The 22,500-nt window shown below is 38.9% G+C and overlaps 1 protein-coding gene across 13 annotated transcripts in view; it reads right to left on the bottom strand.

Moving 5' to 3' along the window:
- The window catches only part of ZNF536 (zinc finger protein 536), a 352,702-nt gene that overhangs the window by 249,555 nt on the left and 80,647 nt on the right, over positions 1–22,500 (bottom strand). The gene's annotated exons all lie outside the window — the stretch shown is intronic.

The raw sequence follows: 22,500 nt of genomic DNA, 5'->3' as shown, positions 1-22,500 counted from the left end.
TCAGCTGTAACCCTTGCAATTTGCATTGTGTATTGAATCAAGTAAATATGTAACTCATGCAATCAGGGAACAGAAGAAATAACATGATTTAGGTAACCAGCTATGACTATAAATTTATAAATAATCTAAACAAAAAAACCTCTGCAAACAAAGATTTTTAAAATGTATTATTCACGGAAGAACTCTGTAAGTAACCACTGAATAAATACTTTGCACATTCAAATGAAAAGAAAAACTCCAAAACATACGTAAGAAGTCACTATGAGTTGTTTGTTCAGATCTACCTACCCTGTGTTTTTTAGGTCTTTTTTTCCTTTTCCCCTTAAACTACATCTATATAAATGGAAATTTGAATTCTATAGTTTCTAAAGCACTATCTTTGTGGATTAGTTCGGTTGTAGGCAAGTTATAGGAGTATCTAATGCAAACATTTCCATCCATGAAAAGAAAAAAAAAAAACCAACACACAAAAAAAACCCACAAGAAAGAAAAATAAATACGAAGTTACCAAAACTAGTATAGACATTACTTTAACAGAACATTTCTACCGTACTGAATGCTTACATCCTCTCAGCTCTGTCCTTCTGATCTCTTTTCAAGCGCTTTTTTTCAAATACATACAAGGTGAGCAGATGCCATTGACCAACACGACTGCAGTCACTAAGCACATTTCTTTCCTATGATTGCTTACGTTGCCCAAAAATTTTGCACTTGCCAAATCATGACCTGCTTTTCTCAACTTACTTGTTTTTCTGGTTGCTGTTAAGTGCTTAGAAATCTTAATCTTTAGAGAAATTAGTTAGGGTAAAGAATGAGAAAAGAAAGGGGGAAATACAATTTAAATGAGCTCATGCCTTCTGCTTAAGCTCAAAGAAAGACACCCAAAGTTTGGAAATGCAGTTTGCAGGTGAAGAGGAAAAATCCCGCGTTGTGTCTCTGGAAACCAGAAAACAAGTGACACTTGGCAACTTGTCCTATCTCAGACAGAAACAGCGTGGATGAATTTGGCCAGTCCACTTGCACTTCTCTTTCTGAAATCACTAATAAAGTTTGAGAGGGGTTATTTTTAAAGCAGCTCTTAGAGTGTTCCAGGCTCACTACTGTCAGCTTCAGATCTCAAATGTAATTTGATTTATAATTACATTTTAAAAACTAGCATTAAAATAACATTAGAGGGGTCATAATCTGAACTTTTTAATAGTTAAGCACGTAGCATAAATTTAGAAATGGATCTCCAACAGGATTCATCTGGAACATATTCTGACCGGAATTCCTTCCTTCGACCATTTCAGTACTCTGCTGAAGCTGGTGTGCCAAGAAGCCATTGCGGAGCCCTGTATTTCCGTGTTGTTTCAAATGTAAACGGGTTGAAATACACTGCTGGACATTTGTTACTCAAAGTCTTTTCTTGCATTATAGTCAGGCCCGTGTTTGTAAACACTGATGGGTGAGAAAGTGCCAGAGAATCTGGCATTAGGCTTCTGCACCGAGAAGATGTATGTCGCATCCCTTGCAAAATCCAGTTGTCTCCATCGCTCCTGGGCTTTGGCGTGGTTTTAATTTTCCTAGCCTCTGTGGCACAGATTGATTTAGGGCGTTAACTTCTAGGAACTACTCAAATTGGTCAAGTTATGCTTGTGCCAGCCAAAATGCACGTAGAGTGAAAAAGCAGTGCTCCCAACAACTGTTAATACAGGGGTGTCAGCTGAGAACTACCTGTCCTCCCAGCTGTGCAAACAACTCAGACTGGCATCCAGTGAATTTCACAATATTGTGCCTGTAGCTGCAAGCCTGGCACCTCCCGAACCCAAGACGGGGTTCAGATGGGACACAGGCTCATTGCAAAATTTGCCGCCTTCTCTAAGTCCGACCTTCTGACAAGAAAACGTCCCAACTAATCAGTTCCACGCTGCTGCCTGACTACAACTTCAGAGGCAAAAGACAGACAAGGAATTCAGTTTCTAAATGCTAGTGCTAAAGTAAATGATCTAGTTAAAAGAAAAAAAAAAAAAAGGCTGTGCCTTAAAACCAAGTTTGAAATTTTATAGGCTTTTACTCCATAATTTGTACTTGAGCCTTCTGTTATTTTTAAACAAATCTAATTTCTTACAGCTGTGAAATTTACATTTTAAGAGTGTCTAGTGGCCATGTGCATTAATTACTTTATTGTAATATTTTAATGAGTTTGGGGTTCAACTCTGAAAGAATCCTGCTGAATCCTTGTTTCCCCACAGAATTGCACTAGAACCTGATTGAATCACAACTTCACACAACCCGATCCAAAACCTGATGGACTTGCACAATATTTTCAGTTGTCTTATAAAGTCCCAAACTTTAAAACTGGCTCTAAATTTTAGGACTTCTCACCAAACTGAGCGCTACCCTGAGTCAGCAGCAGAACTAGGCTTTGAGAAAAATGGTATTTAGAGCTGAACTTGCTGGCTGAGCCCAATCTCAATGGAAACGGGTGGCAAAATACAAAATTCAGCTGTGACAGCTAACATTTGGGCCAATCTTGTTCTTAATGACACTTACACAATGATGCAAATGCTTCCATCTTACTATGTATGACATAAATAGATTTAGGGCTAAAAGATTAAAGCCCCAAAGAGTGCCTAAACTCGCCAGGGAAGATTGGAAATGCACTACTGGAAGATTTTCACTTTGTGCAAAATAGTTGAAGAACATTACAATATCTATACTTCTGCCACGGTATTCCCTTTATGGATTTTGGTGGTTTGTGTCATACTAGATTATTTCTTCTTCATCTGTGAGTGGGCATAAGTAGCGGTGGGAGATAAGTAAAATGAGACTGTTTTTTCAGGCAGTTTTCAGCCAGGACTTTGTGTCTGTGCTCGCGATGTTGCAGGTGTAACTACTCCTTCCTGGGGACTGAGGCAGAAACCTTCCGACCACTGAGGATCTCTGCAATTTGAACGGAAGAGATAAACCTTCGTACAGCATCTAAATGCACTTTAATTTTCTATGAATAAGCTAAGGATGCAAATATGTAACACGCTGAACAATGGGTTCAAGTACAAACACAGATAAATGCAGGGAAAGTGGGACCGACTGTTGTAGTTAACCGTGGCGATAGTAAGAGGTTCATCAGTTGTCAAGTGCGACTGCACACGCTGCACCCACAGAGCTGCGCTTGGGAATCTGACCATTTATGTCCACAACTCTCACCTCTCTTTGCTAGGGCAAATGCAGAATTGTAACTTCAATGAACTACTCAGCTTTTAAAAAAGCATGTTTTTAAACCACTTACAATAAGAGCAACAGTTATTATTCAGAACATGCTTTTTATCAGATTGAAGATAAACTTTATTATAACTGGTGGAGATGGTATCAATGATTTGTGGTCTATGAGAATTCTGTAATGAGAAATGGTAATCTGTCTTGGGGCAAACAATATTGTTCTGTTTACTATGCAATTAACAATATTAAGTCAAGATTCTATAACTGATATCTGAAAATAGGGGTGGGTAGGATGAAACTGGAAGCACTGGAAACTTTCACAGGACAATTATCTGAGGACTATAAATTATTTATGGTGCTTTAGCCTGACATTCTCTCTCATCCTCACAAAAACGTTCCTCAGTGCTCCAAAGATGTTCACTGTAAAAGTATCCAGACTGTAAGCAGTTTGGGGCAAAGCCAGAATCTCCTTGTCGCAAGTACTGAACATACAGGATAATGAAGTGATTTCATTTTCAGAAAAGCAGCAATAAAATCACAAAAAAACCCACCCCACAGTAGTTTTATTTTGGAAAAGGTATGACAATGAACCAGCAAGAATGACAAAAAGAGAAGTGAAACTTAATCTCTGATTCCTGGCATATTTGGTGTAAAATAAAGACGGAGTAGCTCCCCTCCATTTAATTTCTTCTTTACTTTTATAGATTAAGTCCCACACCTTTGTGTGACTGAAACCCTGTACTTCTTGTTTACTCTTAAATCAGCCTTGAGCAACCACCATATGGAGCTGCAAACGCCACAGACACAGCAGAAACAGTCCTTAACTAACGGTCAGAGTAAATTGTATTGGGAGTCAAGTGGGGCCACTTTTCAAGTGGCTGGTTAAGACAAGGGTTGACCTACAATGGAGCTTCTCTGGGAAACAATACAATTTTTACTTTAAGTTATAAAGTACAGAACCATAAATATGACTGACCACAGAAATCTCACTGCCGCCTTCTATTCTGTTCCTCAGCTGTACACATGCAGTCCAGCCCGTCTGGCCCTGATTCTGCAGGTTTTGAGGTTACCACCACGGGAACTCAGGCAGAGCTATGGGACAGCCCTTTCACAGTGAACATGCGAGAGCTATGAAGTCCTAGGGTCTGTCTTGCTAAATTGATCTTTAAAAAAAAAAAAAAATAAAAAAATAAAAATAATAAATCGAATGATCATATTCTTAAACTAGCCAATTCCGTTTGTAGCTCTCTGGAATTGCGATGCTCCACAGAGAGCTCCATTGCACCCAGCAGGCAAAAGCCACATTTAAGACAGCATGACGCAGCAGCGCTCTGGCAACCAGGACGCTACGCTGAAGTGGCTGCTCCTGGCAGCTGCGCAGCCCCTCTCCTGCACCTCTCGCCCTTAAGGATCGGTGCCTTAAATTCCCATATACCACTGAATAATAACGTCTGGCTGATCCAGAAGATTAGCAGCTTATTCCACCTTTGCTCTCTGCCTTCTTTTAAGATGAGCAATGAATGACACCACAGCAGGCATAACCCTCCGGCACAAAAGCTTACAAAATTGTAGGATGTTTTAAGGAATGACATAAAACTTAACATAGAGTTTTAGAAGGGTATTCCTACACAGAATCTCCATATAAACCCCAACGCTACATGGAAGAGCTCTCAAATTCTCTTTATGTTCCTGAACATTACAACACGAAATCAGCATCAAATGTCTGCAAGAGCAACCTCTTTAAAACAGATAAAAACACAGTTTTAATAAAGTGTGCAGTAAATTTGGGGGCTTCCTTTGCGCAAGATAACACTGAATCAAAGAGTTTCACAGCAATAAAATAAACAGATACAGTAAAGTTAAATGGGAGGAAAAAAATGATGGGAGTATAAAACTTCATGTTCCTGTACATAATATGCCAGTGATTGGTGGAAGTTACACACAAACTTCTACTTTTTAAAAAACTACTGTTTTGAGGAAAAACGCTCACTAATTGGTATTTATAGGACTTCATTCCTTTTTCTGAGGATGTCCTGGGTCTGTCATTGTTCATTGCTATTGTTCAAAATTTACTCCCCGATTAAGAACTTCTCCCACACTAATAAACAGGTATAATAATTTTCTCCAGAGAGCAATTTTTTTTTCTTTCAGTAATTAGCCTACTTAAATATTTTAATGGAACTGCTGACGTACAATAGCACAAAAGGTCCTCTGACCATAATATAAAGTGAGAGATGAGATTCCTAAAAACTTTTGTATGAAGGAGGTCTAGGATTTACAAAACCTATCAAGCAGACAGCTCTCAAACTATTTTTAAAGGTCATAAATTAGGTACTCTCTTAAATGTAATTCAATCATCCACCGTTATAGTAGCTTGATTCTATTAGTTGTCCTATGCATTTTACAAAACAGAACTCCATTAACATTATTCACTTATAGTTTCCCTCTATAAGTGGATATTCTGCTCAACAGGCTTTAAATAGATTTTTTTTTTCCCCCTGAAATTGCTATTAAGCATACTTTTACTCAAAGGGCAAAGTAGGCATAGGATTATGCTTGTACTTCATGCAAAGGATACATTTTCAGCAATCAGAACCACATTCCTATGAAGTAAAAATACTCTATATAAGCCGATTGTTTCTATCCCTCCTAACCTTGCTCAATAAGGACTCTATTCTGATCTTTTGAGTTACACACAAGTTTTCCAATTTGGCTGAATAAAGGTATCTTGTTGGGCAGCTTGATGAGCATATTCTGCGTCTCGAATTCTGACCTTGGCATGTTCAAGGTGGATCTCAATTATAAGACGCTGCTCAGAGGGGAAAAATATTTAAATTTAAAAAAAAAAAATAATCAGGATTTATTTTACTTTCTTCAGCTACAGAACGCAGTACGGAACTCCTGCTTTTATATACCTTGCTTTAGTGACCCAGTAAAAATATAAACTTTGATAAAGAGACCACAACACGTACATAGCCACAAGATCTTCAGAGCAATTCACCTAGCCTGTAGTTATATTTCAGCTTCAGAAATGTCTCCTATAGACCATTCATCTCTGATTTCATGTTGATTTCACTACGAATAAATGCATGCCCTCACCTCTCACAATTTAGATGACTCTATTATGAACAAAATTAAAAAATACACAAGTACATGCAGAGGAGCATAGTGCTGGCCAAACCACATATCCCATTGCCAGTCTCAAAGGATCGTAGCCACCTTGTGACATTGAGCCACATGGCGCAATAATCTGACACCCAAACAGACCCTGACCTATTGCAATGGCGTAGCTGTAACAGTACAATCTCTACATAAAAATGTGTATGTCTAGAGAGCCAAATCCTCCTTCAGCTGGTTACCATATTCTATGTTCATGTTTTACTTCTTAAAACAGGACAGACGGCAGAAATCATACACTGTTCTTTTCATTGGCCATGCCAATCCCAGATAATCAAGTCAGTCAGTCACCAGCAGATACTCTTTTCTCAGAGGAAAGGGTTGAATTTCATCTGACCACTGAGCTTCAGCTTGCACTTGAGGTTCTAATTTTCTTCTGGTCTGAGCCCATTTCTGTCTCGCTCTGGCACACACTGCCCTAGTAAGTACATTTATTACCTCAGTAATTCCTCTGGGGGCTGTCTTACTTTCACTTTATATCTGGACTCACATAAGCATCTCCCCATTTTACAAGGAAACATTTATTAGCCTCTGATAGGAGCTTCCTGTTCCATCATGCTGAATCCCATTGTCTGTTATTCTTCAAAAGCAGGCTAACAAGTTGCACGCTCCTGGAGGGCTCTTGCTTGTGGCGTATGAGCGCTGGCAGTACGGCACAGAGAAGGCCCACGGGGGATGACCAGGCGTTCTGGGTTTTCTCCCGATCCTGTTTGCAAACCCTTGTTCAGCTGACCACACACAGAGTCCTATGGGACCCTTACACTGTGGTGGCATGCACCAGATACCAGTGGCACTGGGTGGCCCAGCCATCTCTAGGGTGCTCCGTTCATGCTCCTTGTTCACGCCCTTAGGACCACTGCAGGAAAGGAGTATGAAAGTCTCCTTCACCCAAGGATTACTTAGAGAGGTTGATCTTATTACTTTGTGACACTTGAAGAGCAGAGGGTAAGCCCATAACATCACAAAAATAGGGAATTCTGCTGTAATTCCTCAAGCTAATTATCTTACTTGAGAACTGCTCATGGTTTGTTTTTCCTGGTAGTTGTGGGTCATCACTGCACATTCCTCTTTCTCCAGGTCCACCCTGCAAAACTCCTCAGTGTAGCAACTGTTTGGTAGAGGTGGTACTGTCAAAAAAACTGCTCGTTCTTCCACAGTGTTACACAGGAAACTTTGGCCGTGACCCCCCCCAACCATATCACAGTCAGATCTTCAGAGGAGGTAAAAAAGTACAAATGCAAGAAAATAAAATTGCATGGATTTACCCCAGCTGAAGATCTGGACCCACCCTAGGGAAAGAAAAAGATTTCAATGCATAGTCTGTTTGACTAGAAACCATGCAAAGTCTCTCATCCACATCAGCCTGCTATTTTTTACTTCTATGTAACCAGACAACATTTGTATTCAGCTGCTCACTTATAAATAAAAAACATTTTTACATGGGTGGATTGGAGTGGCTTTTTTTTTCCCCCCTCTTTCGGTTCCCATTATTTTATATATTACACACATGTTCTGTCAACGAAGCTCACTTTGTTATCTGAAACATCTGTGGTACCCTGCTGTGGAGAAGGCCAACACTGCTGCTGCTGTTGCTGCCTGTCTTTATTAGCCACTGATTTGCTGATGTAGTCCTCCGACGGCGCACAGCGCTCCGCTTTGCCTCCCTAACGCCGGGGCCACGCGGCAGAAACAACAGGATTCTGTGAACTGGCAGAGAGGTCCTGTGGGTTCACAATATGGCAGTTACCATCCATAAGAAGATATGAAACCAAGGTTTCATAGGTGCACTGAGTTTTATATTTCTAAAGAAATGTATGTGAGTTTATACGTAAGCTGAAAGGGTAACACCCTTGCAAAGAAGGTACGTACTCATCAGAATGAAAGGACCTCCTACTCAAGGCCCCCACAAGGTCTGGCTGTTGAGCAGCCATAATATTTCTTATTTTTTGGCCAAGTGAGAAGTTACCTGGATTGATCTCTTTTAACCTTATTTTCAGGCACTTTTTAGCATCATAGTCCTGACGTACTGCACAGTGCCATGAAACTCTCTGGGATGTACTCTTACTGTAAAGACTATTACCTAAGGCACATCGGAAGTATGGATTTCTTATGGAGCCATGACAAGATTTTAAAAAGATCATCTTAAAGATGAAAAATCTGTCTACGTGTCTTGAATAACATTTTTAGAGATTTGGGTCACCTGATAGGAAGTAAAGCTATTTCTATGCATTTTATACATTTACTTTCTGCCAACAATAGCACCTTGGTAAAATCAGCTTAACCATTTCCCCTCTGAAAAATCAAAACCGTCTTTATATGGATTTCTGATGCATCAGATGAGTGAAATACATACTCCATTTAAGAATCTGAGAGATATGATTGTTAAACCACAAAGCTTAACAAGAACATTCAGGGGCAGATGCAAGAAAAACTGACAAAAACACTCGCATGGACCAGACTTCCAGCTGATAGCATTCCTTTATGGGTCTCCTGTTTTAAGAAACTGCTCTCTAATACAAGACAACAAGAAGTTAAAGGCACTTCCCTTCCTTTTAAAAAAAAAAATTATCTATGACATAAAAACCTGAGCTGAGTCCCGTAGGTAAACTCAAACCAGCTTTTTGTAGGTTTTCTGGATCTCCCAAGGACTCTGGGCATGATTCAGAGAATAATTATGGCATGGAAACATCATGCGACTGCTGTCACAGATCTTTTACAAGCGAGTCAGTGCGCATGTGTGTCCAATTCAAGATTCAAAAATTGAAGACTTATCTGGAGATAATTATAAATGAAAATAAAACACAGCTTTTGAAAAAACAGACCATTTTCTTTATAAAATAATTGATCACCTAGCCCCAGTAGGAAGGTTCAAAAGTTACCATATAACGAAGTGCTAGTAGAAAGCAGCTTGCTGTACCTTTCAGGAGCAAGACCGTGATGACAAGAAAAAAGAATTAAGAAAACAAATGCCACAAAGGCATCTCTCTCCTCCTCACCTCCCTTTTGCTTGAAGCATTACTTACTTTCAACTTAGTTTTATTTATATTACCCAGCATTAGTACACCCAAACCAGCTAAATTCCATGCAGACATAGGAAAGATCTTTCCATATTTAAAATCTGAACCCCATTTCCCATGCCCTGAAAATAATTGAGATGTCATGGCAGAATATCACTGGTCTCCAAAATAATCTTCGGATTACCCAACTAACAACGTGGTGTACAGTAGAAAAAGCTTCAGACCTGTTCTCTAGCCAATTCCTCCTTTTTACCCATATTCGACAGGGAACTAATCTGACAGTCACAGGTTGTCCCCCTGCTCCAAGAATATCCTCAGAGAGAGGAAGGAGATGCCGTACCGCTGCTACTGCCGCCACTTACTAAGGATTGACTTAGAGATGGTATTTCAAATCCTCCGGAGACCAGTGAAGTCACAGATGCTTTCCACTACCAGAGGAGTACAAAGTACCTGAGCGATAGCAAGGATCTGATCATAAACTTACAAGATTGTTCTTATTTGGGGGAAGGTGAAAGGAAGGAATAAAATTAATGTATAAGCATAAACAAGCCCAAAACTTGGACGATGAACTGAAAAGACAATTATCTTTATAAATTTTAAAACTGCAAACAGATTCATGCAGGACAATTTTCCATCTCTCCAGATCCTTCTGCAGGACATATGCAGAAGATAGCTTCAAGTTAGCGTATTTCTTTATATGAAACTTTTTTCTAAAATATTTATGGTTGGGGTGGGGGGAGGGAGTGCAATGCTGTGTTGGAATGGTAGTAATTTCTCTTTTACCCTTTGTGTATGTCACCGTCTATTGTTACTCCGTTTTTTAACATTCATCTGAATATTTCATCCATGCAAAAATTAGTCCCAGCATCTTTTTTCTGCATAATGTTTGGCGGCCATTGCTTCACAACTGCAAACAATCCTCTATTGCTATTGAGTGCTACAGTCAGGCTCGTTTCACGCTGGAGGTTAGAATCTGATCCTAAGTCCATTAAATCACCGAGTCTTTTTAAAGTTTAATCTTGAGAGGATTTGGGTTGTAAACAAAGGACGCTATACATGGGGAAAGAAACAACAGAAAACTATGAACTTATGACTCTAATACAACCCCAAGTTCAAATTTTGTGTGTGATTTAGCAAGAAAATTCTGAGCTTTCGGCAGCGGCGCACACGCCCTGGCATGTGGGCAAAGCTAAACTGAGCATTGATGCTCACATCCAAAACACACATATGGATCCCATTTTACTATAGATGTGATTCTTCATGTGCAAACCATGTGTATGACTGGTTTTCTTTGGCTTTTTAAGATGTGCTGCTTTGGTGGGGGCTGGGAGCAGAGAAGTAAATAAATAATTTGAGTGGTACTTGAATATACATTATCTGTGAAGAGAACGGCCTGGGATTCAGGGCCAGGTAAAATGCCCGTTCTTCAGCTGAAAGTAACAATTTCAGCAAACCACCAAATGCCAACAGTGAGAAACTTGGTCCACTATACAGCTTCTGCAACACGTTAATCTATCCCACTCTGTAATTGCTAGATAGAAAAGGGGAAAAGGGCTCCAGATGCTAATAACTTGGAAGTGGTAATTAGAGAAGTCCACATTACTGCTGCGGGACTCCCATCTTCCCTTGACTGCTGAAAAGAAAACTTTGTCCAGTGGGTCTCCTTCTCACGTCCAAAACACGCAGCACTTCTGTGTTCCTAAGCTGCATCTCCTTCTCACTGAACACATCAACAGGAGCTTGATTGGGCCTGGAAAAGTTTTTTTTACCTTCTCCAACATTGGAGGATGCCGTATTTCCCATAGAAAAGGTAGGAAAACATTCACAAGGTTGTAAGGTGACCTAACAAGGAAGTATCGCAAGCCCCAACTTTTAGCTATATAAGATCAAAATTGCCTCCTGCAGTCCCAGTCTGAGTGTGACGGAGAACAAGACAGCCTGCTGCCCTTTGCTTTAAAGGGTAACTAACAACTTTAAAGGCTTGTTGAGCGTTTATAAACTCTGGGACCACAAAGACAAAGTAAATCTGGAATGGGTCTGAACATCGCATGAGAAAGTAAAAGGAAAAATACACTTATCACAAAGAGGGAATGCATTTGTATTATTGTATTGAAATAGCACAAGGCTACAATGACAGGCTATAAATTTTCCTCTTGGACTGTAACCAATATTTTCCATTTCAAGTAACAACAATGTAAGAAAGAGAGACTCAGAATTAATAGAAATTATGGACATAAATTGGTAGGTACTTAGGTGAAAGAGAACCTCAAATTCGGGTACCATTAAAGGAGAAAAGGTTAACTAACCCTTTGAGCAACCCTTAGATCCATTTACACGGCTGTCAAACTGACCAAAAAAGTATGCTTAGATTTTACCTATGATGTCCATTTTTATAGTTTTCAGATTCATGGCCCAGAATGTTACAGTAAATTCTTGGCAGCGAAAAGCATTTTTTTTATCCCTGAAATTTAACATCACACACAACACTAAACCTTATCTATGACTCCAAATAATAATAGCACCAACAGCATCTACATGGTTCTGCAGTGATGAGAATTAAGTTACAGAAATTTCCCAATTGTACTTTTTCTTTTATTTGATATGTCATTTCATTAAACAACTATGAAATCGGTGATGCAACTTAAGATAAACATTCACAGACTATTAGTATTTTTCTTAACCTTTCTGTTGCTGTAACTGGCTATTGAAACATTGGCTACTCATTTAAAAAAATAAAAACAAAAAAAAACAAACCCAAAAAAACCCCAAAAAACAACCAACCAAGCAAGCAAACCTGGACTGAACAGCAAGGAGACTGTTAGCCACAGCCAATGTACATTAGCAAAGCCGGGTCCAAAAGATGAACAATCTCTCCTCCATTTTAAGACCCAATCCTACATTTGTTTAGTGCACGTAAATCCCTCTGATTCTCTAACAGCTCCATTGAACCTTGGGAGATAAGTCGTATAACTGAAACTAAAGTTGACAAGTCCTTTTTCTTCCCTATGCAGACTTTTTTTAAAAGAGACAGACTGTGAATATTGTATAAAATAAAATCAATGCAAAGTTATTTAGCACAGGTGTTCCTCTTATTGTGCTACATTTGGAAAGCCCACACATTCAGCACACCTTCAATTCGCACGCCCAGCTGCGTGAGGTGGTGGTCTATTGTTAGTTTAGAGGTTTGCAATAAAAAGCATGAAGTAATATTGGCAAGCTAAGGAGCTTTTCTTTTTTTTTCTTATGATGTCTCCCTGCATCTATTTATCTAGTTCTCCTTGCTTTGTTTCTGCTTTTATATTCGGCATATTCAAAAAAGGGTCAGAATAGGTTTTAAAGATGTAATGCCACGCTCAAGCCTTTTGAACACTAAGAGAAAAACCTCAAAAGGTTCACGCATAAGGGAACAAAGATATAAGGATAGCTTTGAACCTGAGGGGCTCTCTCACTGCAAGCAAGTGCATTGCCAGCATGTCACAGGTGTACACCACATGAGCATGTGAAAAAATAAAATGCGATTGTGAAGGGGTGTGATGCTGACGGGTCCGAGTCCAGAATGCATTAATCCCAGGGTGAACGTGTGCATCTGTTAGATATTTATGTAGTTCCTACTAGTAGTTTGTACAGATATCTAAGCAGGTGAACGTCAACAGCTTTGAAACCATATGTTAAAGGGAGCCTGTGAGATGCTACGAGAAGACTATCGGGCGTTATGGGTCTGACAGGGAAGGGCAGACACCTACTGACTACAGCATTGCCCTGGGTAGTCGGGACTCCTGGGCCGACCCCTGCTGATTTAGCTACGCGACACTGGGGCAAACAGATGAATCTTCCTCTCCATTTCCCCGTCCTTGAACAAGAGATACTAAATATGACTACAGAATGACAATTATATTTCTTTCCTCTCTAATTTTTAGCTTTTTTTTAGGGGCGGGAGGGGGGGGAAGTGTTGTGGCATTGGGGGTTTTTTTTGTTTGCGGGTTTGTTTTTTCCATTATTCCGAAGGTTTGTATAAAACACGGTTGTGTTAAAACAACAATTTTGAGATGCTGACTTGAATTTGTTGGAAGATGATGGAGTCAGGATCTCTGTCTCCTGGTAGTTACAGAACACGCTACAGTGGAGGACAACCAAGTCCTGTTCCTTTGTCTAATTCAGAGTTTGTTTTATTCTTGGTTTTATATTTTAATTCCGAGTCGCTCAGACTTGGGAATGGCATGCATCTGAACTTAGTCATCCCATTTCCCAGGGCAGTCTCCTCACCACCAGACTGTACCCCTGGTAGATACAAATAAGCACAGTTGAATCCAACATATTTTCAGAAAGAAAAATAAAAATCAGCTTTAAGAAAAACAATGCACTTCCCCAAAGTGACATTTTGTCTATCATGTTTACTTTCTCTACTAAATATCCTCAGCAAGGAACTGTGAGAATTCATTCATCTTTGAATGAATTTATAAAACATGCTGAGAGGTCTCCGGCTGAAATGTGTGAATTTTTTTTTTTTTTTTTTTTTTTTTATGATTAGCACAGAGCACTACAATCCAAAAATTGTCAGTTTACACACCACTTTAACCTAGACCACTCAGTTTCTACTACCATACATGACTTTCAGGAAATGAAAGGAAAACTGTTTTCACATTGAATGCTGAGTTTCTAAAGGAGGTCTGTTAGGAAAATTTTCCTTCAAATTAAAATTTTCTGTAAAATGGAGAAAACAAATCTCTCAAATCCCCTCCACTTCAAATAGCCTAGCAACTACCTTGAACCTTCAATGGTTCAAGTTACTCTCAAAGGTAAGGGAATCAAAAACTAGCTTTGGAGTCCTATAAGATCCTGTTGCTAGAGGAGTAATTCCACCTTTGAAAATCTTGGTGCGACTAAGTGAATTCCTCAAGAGCTGCAATTTCATTTTGTCCTCAATGGTTCATATACATATAGAGTGCTGGAGAAATATGCCTTCTTCCCTCTTTTGAAGTATTATGGCCTCGCTGAAAAACAGTCAGGGAGGACACACCCATAGGACATGGGTCTCATAGTTTAGCACTGCCCAAACTCTGGTCCCAAACATTACCAGGCCATAGTAAATCCATGAATTTCAACAGCTCCACTGAGACTGCTGCTAAGTGCTTCTGAAAAAATCTCATCACACCTTTCCATCCTCTTGTATGTCTACCTTTTACAACACCAGAACATACACTCTATTGTAGCCCTTTTCAATTTATCTCCCCCATACTTCCCTTCCCAAGAGGATATTATTCATACCCTACTCCTTCACAATGCAATTAGCTTGTTCCAATCCTTGGAAACAAAACACTCACCCCTTCTTTTGGCCCAACCCTCAAGAGCCTTTTGCAAGGGCCCTCTTGCAGCTCACCACCCCACGAGGTGGGGAATGGCACACTATAATTGCTCTACGCTTGGTACCAGAGAGAGAATAATCACATTCGCCTTTTCTGACTTTGCGTCACTCTAATGAAGCATAGTTAATAAAGAAGGTGTGTATGTAAAGTCGGTGGTTTACCAGAGGCCCACCACCTTGGTTGTCTGAGGCCCCTTTTTCACAGAAAGGGAAAAGTCACGAATGACATGTCCACTGTGTATTAGAAAATATTAATTGAGATTTTTAATTCTGGGAGATGTGCAATGCATGGCATCTATAAAATATGCCCCAAAAATTCTCAGGAATACAGCTCAAAGAGTTTGATTAAAATTGAGCAAAATCAGTCTCTCATCCTTCTGTTTAAAAAATGAGAATTCATTTATTCAGCTTAATTCAAAGATTAAATATGATTAAAATTTCTATAAGATGTCTAGCTTTTCTGAAATAAACTGCAGTGGCCATCAAAATATTGATAGTCATTGGTAAATTACTTCTGGTGTTTAATCAATGTTATTTTTTTATCATCCAATTTTTTCTTGAAGTCAGCTTCTAACAGTAAACTACATTTCATCAAGGTTGGTAAAATGTTTAGAAAGGAACAGATGTCAGAATATGGGGATTGCCAATAACACTGATGGAAGCCAGTAATTTCTTTCCTGTCCAAAGGCAAAAGAATGAAGAATAATCTAGACTGTATACAATAATACAAGATTTACTACAACATTAATGGCTATAAAAAGTAAAAGTATACAAAAGCTATCTCCATTTTTTTCAAGCCATCACTAAGGGCAGTGTTTTTCAATTTGAGACAATTTTTACTGGAAAATTAAAGGTCTATGTGTTCTTAAACCTTTAAATATCCATAAAATACAGATGAAGACACAGGCTAGCGTTAGTTGCTTCCAAATATACTTGTATATTAGTCTATTGTGTAAGTTAATAATTTTGCCAAATCTCAAAAAATGTGGATGCAATCTTTCCTTTAAGAAAGCTGCTCAGCTTGTTATTTACAGATTGTAACATTTACATAAGAGTTTGGTTTAACAAGAGATATAAATATAGATAAAACCCTTAGGACTTCATTCTTTAAACTGCCCTCTAAAAATCTGCCCTACAATTTGCACACTGAATTTTGTGCAGACTATTCTTGGAAGCCTTTTGTGAATTAGGGAGAACTGACTCGAAACAGGGGCTGGTTAATCACAATTTTGCAAATTGTACGTAGCAATCATCCTCACATTGTGAAATTCAGATCTATAAAATGCTGATGTTTTAAAGCTGAAAAATAAATAAGCTAAGTAGGACTACTTTGCTAAGGAAAAAAAAAGAAAGAGTATAAGACCCCTTGCAAAGAAATCCTTAAAATAAAAATAATTAAAATAAGAGAAGTGGCATCATAAGAAGAGGGCATCTCCATTCCGTATCTCAACTGCAAGCCCACCCTGGAAAAAATTTTACTACCTGACCATTTCTGTCCCAGTCTCATATCAGCAAACTCACCTGAATATACCAGGCAAATTCCTGCACTTCCATGAATAAACCTGTGGGAGATTTACTGTTTTAGAAGGCTTCCGTATATTTGTCTACAATCTGGAAAAGCTGTCCCGTTGAGGAACAACTGGTGAAACTTCACTCCTTCACATGTCTATCACTGACTGTCATCTGTGCACCCAATCAAAGCTGCTTTGAGTAAATATCAGGACAGTCACTGGAGCATCAACGGCAGCAATATGGATACATAGGTACGGTATTTATGATGCATGTTGAATGCAAGCACTTGAGAATAATAGTTGGCAACTAAATAGTTTGAGGGAGGAAAAGATGATGCCTCAGAAAAGACGATGCCTCAAAGAAGACTTTTTTGTTCTGCTTTCAAGCTGCGGCTAATGTAACTTCATCAGCATTTTGAACAAAGCTGACTCAAGATTCTTTTCCACACAGGTTTTGCAACTGCTAACATTTAGTATAAATGAAGGTCTCTTTCTATTTATTTTCCCTTATCTGTTGCAGAAAGACCTTGCCGAACTGTCTGTTTTGAGCGTACAAGGATATGCTGAAATTCATGTACAGTATTTTTGTGTTATCAATGTAATTATAATGACAAGAACTTTCCATTGGGGTTGAGCCGTGACATAGTGTGCGTTGGTCGCCCTCCTGCCATTCCAAGCCCCCTCACTATGGACACAAGTCACAAACAGTGGAAACTCTGTTTTCCTGATGTTGATCCTCCCCAAAGGTCAGGTTTCTTACCTCAAACATTCCAGCAGTTGCTTAGACTGCAGTTCAGGAATTTTGTGTAACATTGCTTCTAGAAAGCAAATATTTATGTTAGTAAATACCATTAAAGTATTACTGTTATACAGGTATGCTCATTAGTAAACTGCTAAACATGGGAAAGAGAACTTGAAACTAAATGGATGGAAACATATTATATTTGTATATTAAACAAACTTTACCGTGTTACTTTACCATGCTAAGTGTTTTATCAAACACAAAGTCCAGCCATTAACTCTTTTTATGGGAACTAATGTTTTTAGAAGTAATACAAATTCAGAATTCATGCCTTTGCTACAGAGAGCAAGCAGAGGCAGGAAACCCTACAAAGAACAGAACAAATTGGCATTACCAGGATTTCATAAAAGTAGTGGTCAGGGAAAAAAAAGAAGAAAAAGGAAAAAAAAAAAGAAAAAGGAAAAAAAAAGAAAAAGAAAAAAGAAAAAGGAAAAAAAAAGAAAAAGAAAAAAAAGAAAAAGGAAAAGGAAAAAAAAGAAAAAGGAAAATCAGGGACCCACAGGTACCTTACAGAGGGATGAAATGACATTCCCTTTGAATGGGAGAGGCTCACATTCAGGTATGGCTCTGAATAAGGTACATCAGGTTCACACATAAGAGAATATCAGAGTAGGTTATTCTGGTAGAGCACACTGACTCACCCGCTCCTATTGGAGCTCACTCTTTTGTAGTCCTTTTTCCTCTTTTAATTGGAGCAAGCATTTAACCTACAGCTTCCTCAGCACAAGTGAATGTCAAAAGGACACAGGTTATACTATTTATTCAAATTGAACAGCTTGAGCAATCTTGGCCAATGAAACAGAACTTTTTAATGCCTGAAATTTGTAGAGGATGAAAAGAAAACTCTCTCCTTTCAGTTCCATCCCATGACTCAGTTTGGAACTGAGCTCTACAGCAGTAGCGCTGAGCTTCTTCCTTGGTTTCCTCTGCTTCTCACCTTGGATGCAAAGACTAGGTCAGGAAAAGTATCTATGGTATTTATTAACTCAAAAATGGCATATTTGCAGAAGCCATAACACAGGATCTCTCTTGGGATAAGGGAGCGTGAGACACTGAAAGCAGAGAAGGCCTGCAAGTGGGAAGGAGTCTTCCAGGAACAGGATCTGGATTACACAAAGTTCCCAGAAAAACTTTGGAAGGTTCTTGTTTGCTATTTTGAAGACAACCTGCCATTGAGTCCAGACGTACTAATTCAGACTTTCAAACACCCACGTGTCAACGTGCTCCGAGTTTAATGCAGGACAGCAAATGAGCCATTCATCATACAAAAATCATCCTAAATATCACCTAAGCCATTTCACTTATTTGAGAAATGTTGGTAGCACGGAACTTGCAAGTACTATATATTTCAGAGGTAAAACATCCAAGACTAGATTTTTTTAAAATGAATTTAACATAGTGAAGCCAAAAAAAGTAATTTATTCCACATTTGTTAAATCCAGTTATGTCGGCAATTAGGCAAATGCTTTGCATCTCTGGTTTTGTTACCTTCCTGAGTATTTCTGCTGAAGGATTTTATTCTTCCTGCAGCCCAGCTTTTATTCATGATCTGAGAGCATCTTATTTTCCATTTTTTATTGTGTTTTAGGCAAAGATGTTTCAGAAATGTAAAATTAATATGGACTCAAAGTTCACAGCACTTTAAAAAAAAATAGTTATGTATCTAAGAACCCAAACAGGACTCCAGCACCAGCTGATTCACAATCCCAATGCTTTGTGATTTTCATCAGCTCTCAGCGTTGCCTCCAAAATAGTAGCAGTTAGTGCAGGTAGGCCACGGTGCAGGTACCGAAAGTACCGCTGCTCTGCAGTAATTGATTCTATATGTTGAGGCAGACATTAGGATGTTTACTGTCTGCACACGACTCTTTCCCTTCATGGAAAGCTGTACAAAACTAAAACAGCTCACAATATGTCAGCCTTTTGACGGATACATCAAGCGCTGTCTCTTAACATTTCTTTACTGCTTGAGAAGATTTGACCTCATGGCTCTAACAAATCACACAAACTGCCTGGACAACACAAGCCGACGCTACTTCACACAAGTCCGGATGCTCTCAGGGCAACATGCAGCATCTACTCAAGAAAACTGCAGGCAGTTGCTTTAGGAGCACAGTAAAATTTAGCTTTGAAGTCCTCTATTTTTTTTATTATTATTAGTAGTAGTATTAATACTTAACCAGGAGTATTTTGGAATTACTGAAGCTGTCTGCTCAAAGCCAAACTCTTGCCAGGTACTGCTGTCCACAGTACAGTCTGAGAGCAGCAGAACTTCCTGATGCTGCCTCTAAAGGTGAAGCGATACAGACCTTGACTCCATAAGACAGAGACACTTCTCCCTAAAAACAAAATACCCAAACCACGAGGGAAAAAAAAAAATAAAAAATTAAAATCTACAAATCAGTTTCAGGGTATTTTAAAATATCCCATAATTCCCATAAGGGAAAAAGGCTTGAAAATATGTCTCTTTGGAGACATTTTTCAATATTTCTTCAGCTACAATCACACGGGTGGGAGATCCTGCCCTTCGAATTGTAGAATTCTACAAGACCACCCAGAGGGACTAGGCCATATCAAGCCACATTGAAAAGTGTAATGGAAGTAAACTTCAATTTAGAACAATAACACCTTCTCCAAAAAGAATATTATCATATATGATCATGCGTTTCAAACTTTAAAAAGCTTTAACCTTTTAAAATAATATACAGAGAAGTGTAATGAGACTAACCAAATCCGTTTTCTTCACTGCGCTTCTCATGGCCTTGTAGCTCTCAAGTCATTGCGTTTCTATGTTTGAAGCTATCTACTGCCTTGGATGAACACATGGAGCTGTTCTACACCAACTGCAGCTGTGAATGCGAACTTGGGTCATTTTAAACTGTTTTGCATAACTGCCCCTCTTTACCAATATTTCTAGGAAGTTTAAAACTGTAATATCTGTGGCTAGAAATACACATCACCAAATGTGTGCTGCATAAGAAAATTTGAGTAGACACTCACAACTTACTTAGTTCCCTTTGAGGGGAATAAGAAAGATGCACAGTACTTCCATTATCTGTCCCTAAGTGTTTTTTGTCAAATTTTGACTCTGCCACCATTCTTCAGTGACAGACATTAGGTATAACCATTTTTGACACAATGTCAATAGTGACATCAGTAATATTTGACACAAGGCACATTGGGGTTATTTGACACAGACAATTGGATAGCTCAGGGCACTGGAGATCCAATGCATAAAGAGTTTTACCTCCAAGTCACCAGTGAATATCTAAACCCAGTGTTTTCTAACTGTTACCAACTGATGGCTCCTCAGAGCCTTATACAGAAGGAGTTTGGGTGTATTGAACAGATGTCCAGAAAACAAAAATCAACACAATAAATTACATTAATCTGTGCCCTATGTTGAAACTCCATGGAATGAATAGCCAGTGACAAAGCTATTCTTCTACTGCTATCTGTAATTCCTTTTAAAAATGGTTTAATCCCAAAGGAGAAACGAGAGGATCAAATGAGTCAGAGAGCAGTACAGCTCTAGTCTCCTGAATAAGATTTCTGTCTCAACAGCTTTCAGTCCCATGGTTTTCATTAACAGTTAAATATACTTATGGGAAAATACAAATGTGAAATGTTACTTTCAATGATGTGTTTTCCAAATATTTCACAATTGTCTAATATACAGGACTCTCAAATGCTGAACAGAAACAAAATGAATTACATATATGATCACTCTAGAATTTCCTAGAGTGCCACAGTCCTGATTAAACAAAGCACTTCTACCTACATCCAATAAAAGCACTCATCTAAGAGCCGAGTCTTGCAATATCTATTAGGTACCTGGCTGAGCTCCCAAATCCTGTGTTCGACCCCAGGATCCAATACACAAAACCTGGAAGCTGTGGACATGAGCAAGAAGAGGCGTTACTGCTGGGTGCATGTGAACCGACCTGACACTACAAGGAGAGTCACCTGCATAAGGTACCTAGGTGCTTGGAGAATCTTATATTACTAAGTATTGCACCCAAAGATTTAGAAATCTACATTCCACTGAGCCTTTGTATAGTGTATGAATCCTCTTTTGGAGGAGACATTTTATGTTTTTGTCTTATTTTAAGGTTATGCTTACGTTCAAACACCATCAAAATAGCCTGTTTATCGTGGGAAGTCATCAATATGACCATGTGTTCAACTGGAGAACCACGTTCAATCCATAGGTAGAACCAATGGTTGGGCTACCTTCACATTCCCTGGAATACTTTTTTTTAAATTTATTTTAAATTAGACTATTCTAACTCCTAAACAGACTCCCTCGTTGTTCTGCAAATTGTGGTTTCCCTAAAAAAAAAAAAAAAAAAAAAAAAAAAGAAAAAAAAAAAGAAAAAAGCCATCCTAGCTGGGAATCAGAATACATAAAGCATATTCACTGTTCCTTAAGAAATTATCCCACATTGTTACATATCATAGAAAATGAGGCAACGCACATTTTGTTAATCATGTGTTTGGTGTTTGGACACCCTGTCATATTGCAACTTCTCAAACAAGTTACATTTTTAAAAAAAGCATAAGAACAATATGTATTTTACTGCAACAAAAAGCATTTCTGGAGCAAACTGTGGGGCTGAACCACCGAGGAAGCTAGCAGTACACCACTCCCACAAAGCAAGTATAATAAACTCGCATGAGACTTGACAGAAGCCGTGCCACACGGCATTTCCACCTACCTCTCAGAGTCAAAAGGGATATACTTCCAACAAATGGGCATAAACACCTGGTGTTTTCCCAACCTCTGTCCCACAAGGCCAGATCAAGCACTCCACTGCTGATCCGCAGCTCTCACCAGTCTTGGAGTTCAAAATTTCCCCTCTACAAAGCATAAAAGTGCTAAACAGTAATACAACCTCTTCCTATCACAGTATTTAAAACAGCAGGTATGTGATCAAGTCTCATTTTGCCAAAAGCTTCACATCACAAGGTATATTGCATGCTTCTTGGCCCAAATTTCTGGGGAAGCATTGTTCTGGGCACACATAAACATTCTCGTGAAGGAATGAGTTTATGAGTAACTCCAGTGTGAACAGCCACCACATTTCTGTTCGTACGTCCTTATCCAAATAAAAACAGACATTTCTCGGCGGTTGGACAATCCACTTTTATTAGTGGACATACGCATCCTTTCCACAGCTGTAACCTACCGTAATCTCGCCTTTCCATGGCGAGTGCCATTAGAGGCTCATTTCTGGGTGGGAACATTCAAACTCGTCACATATCATTTTACATCACAACCATTCGCTTCTTTAGAGGTTCAAGAGTACATAGGGAAGAAAAAGAAGCTCACCGATTGCTGCAACCTAACAGTAAATTCACATAAATTGTTCAGTGCAGAATTTATCTGTAGCATCAACTGAGACTGCGCATTCTCCACAGCTTTGTGGT

The sequence above is a fragment of the Chroicocephalus ridibundus genome, chromosome 4 (genome assembly GCF_963924245.1).
Source record: "Chroicocephalus ridibundus chromosome 4, bChrRid1.1, whole genome shotgun sequence".
NCBI lineage: Eukaryota > Metazoa > Chordata > Aves > Charadriiformes > Laridae > Chroicocephalus > Chroicocephalus ridibundus.
Note: the sequence above shows the minus strand (reverse complement) of the source record. Positions and strands in the feature narration are given on the sequence as shown.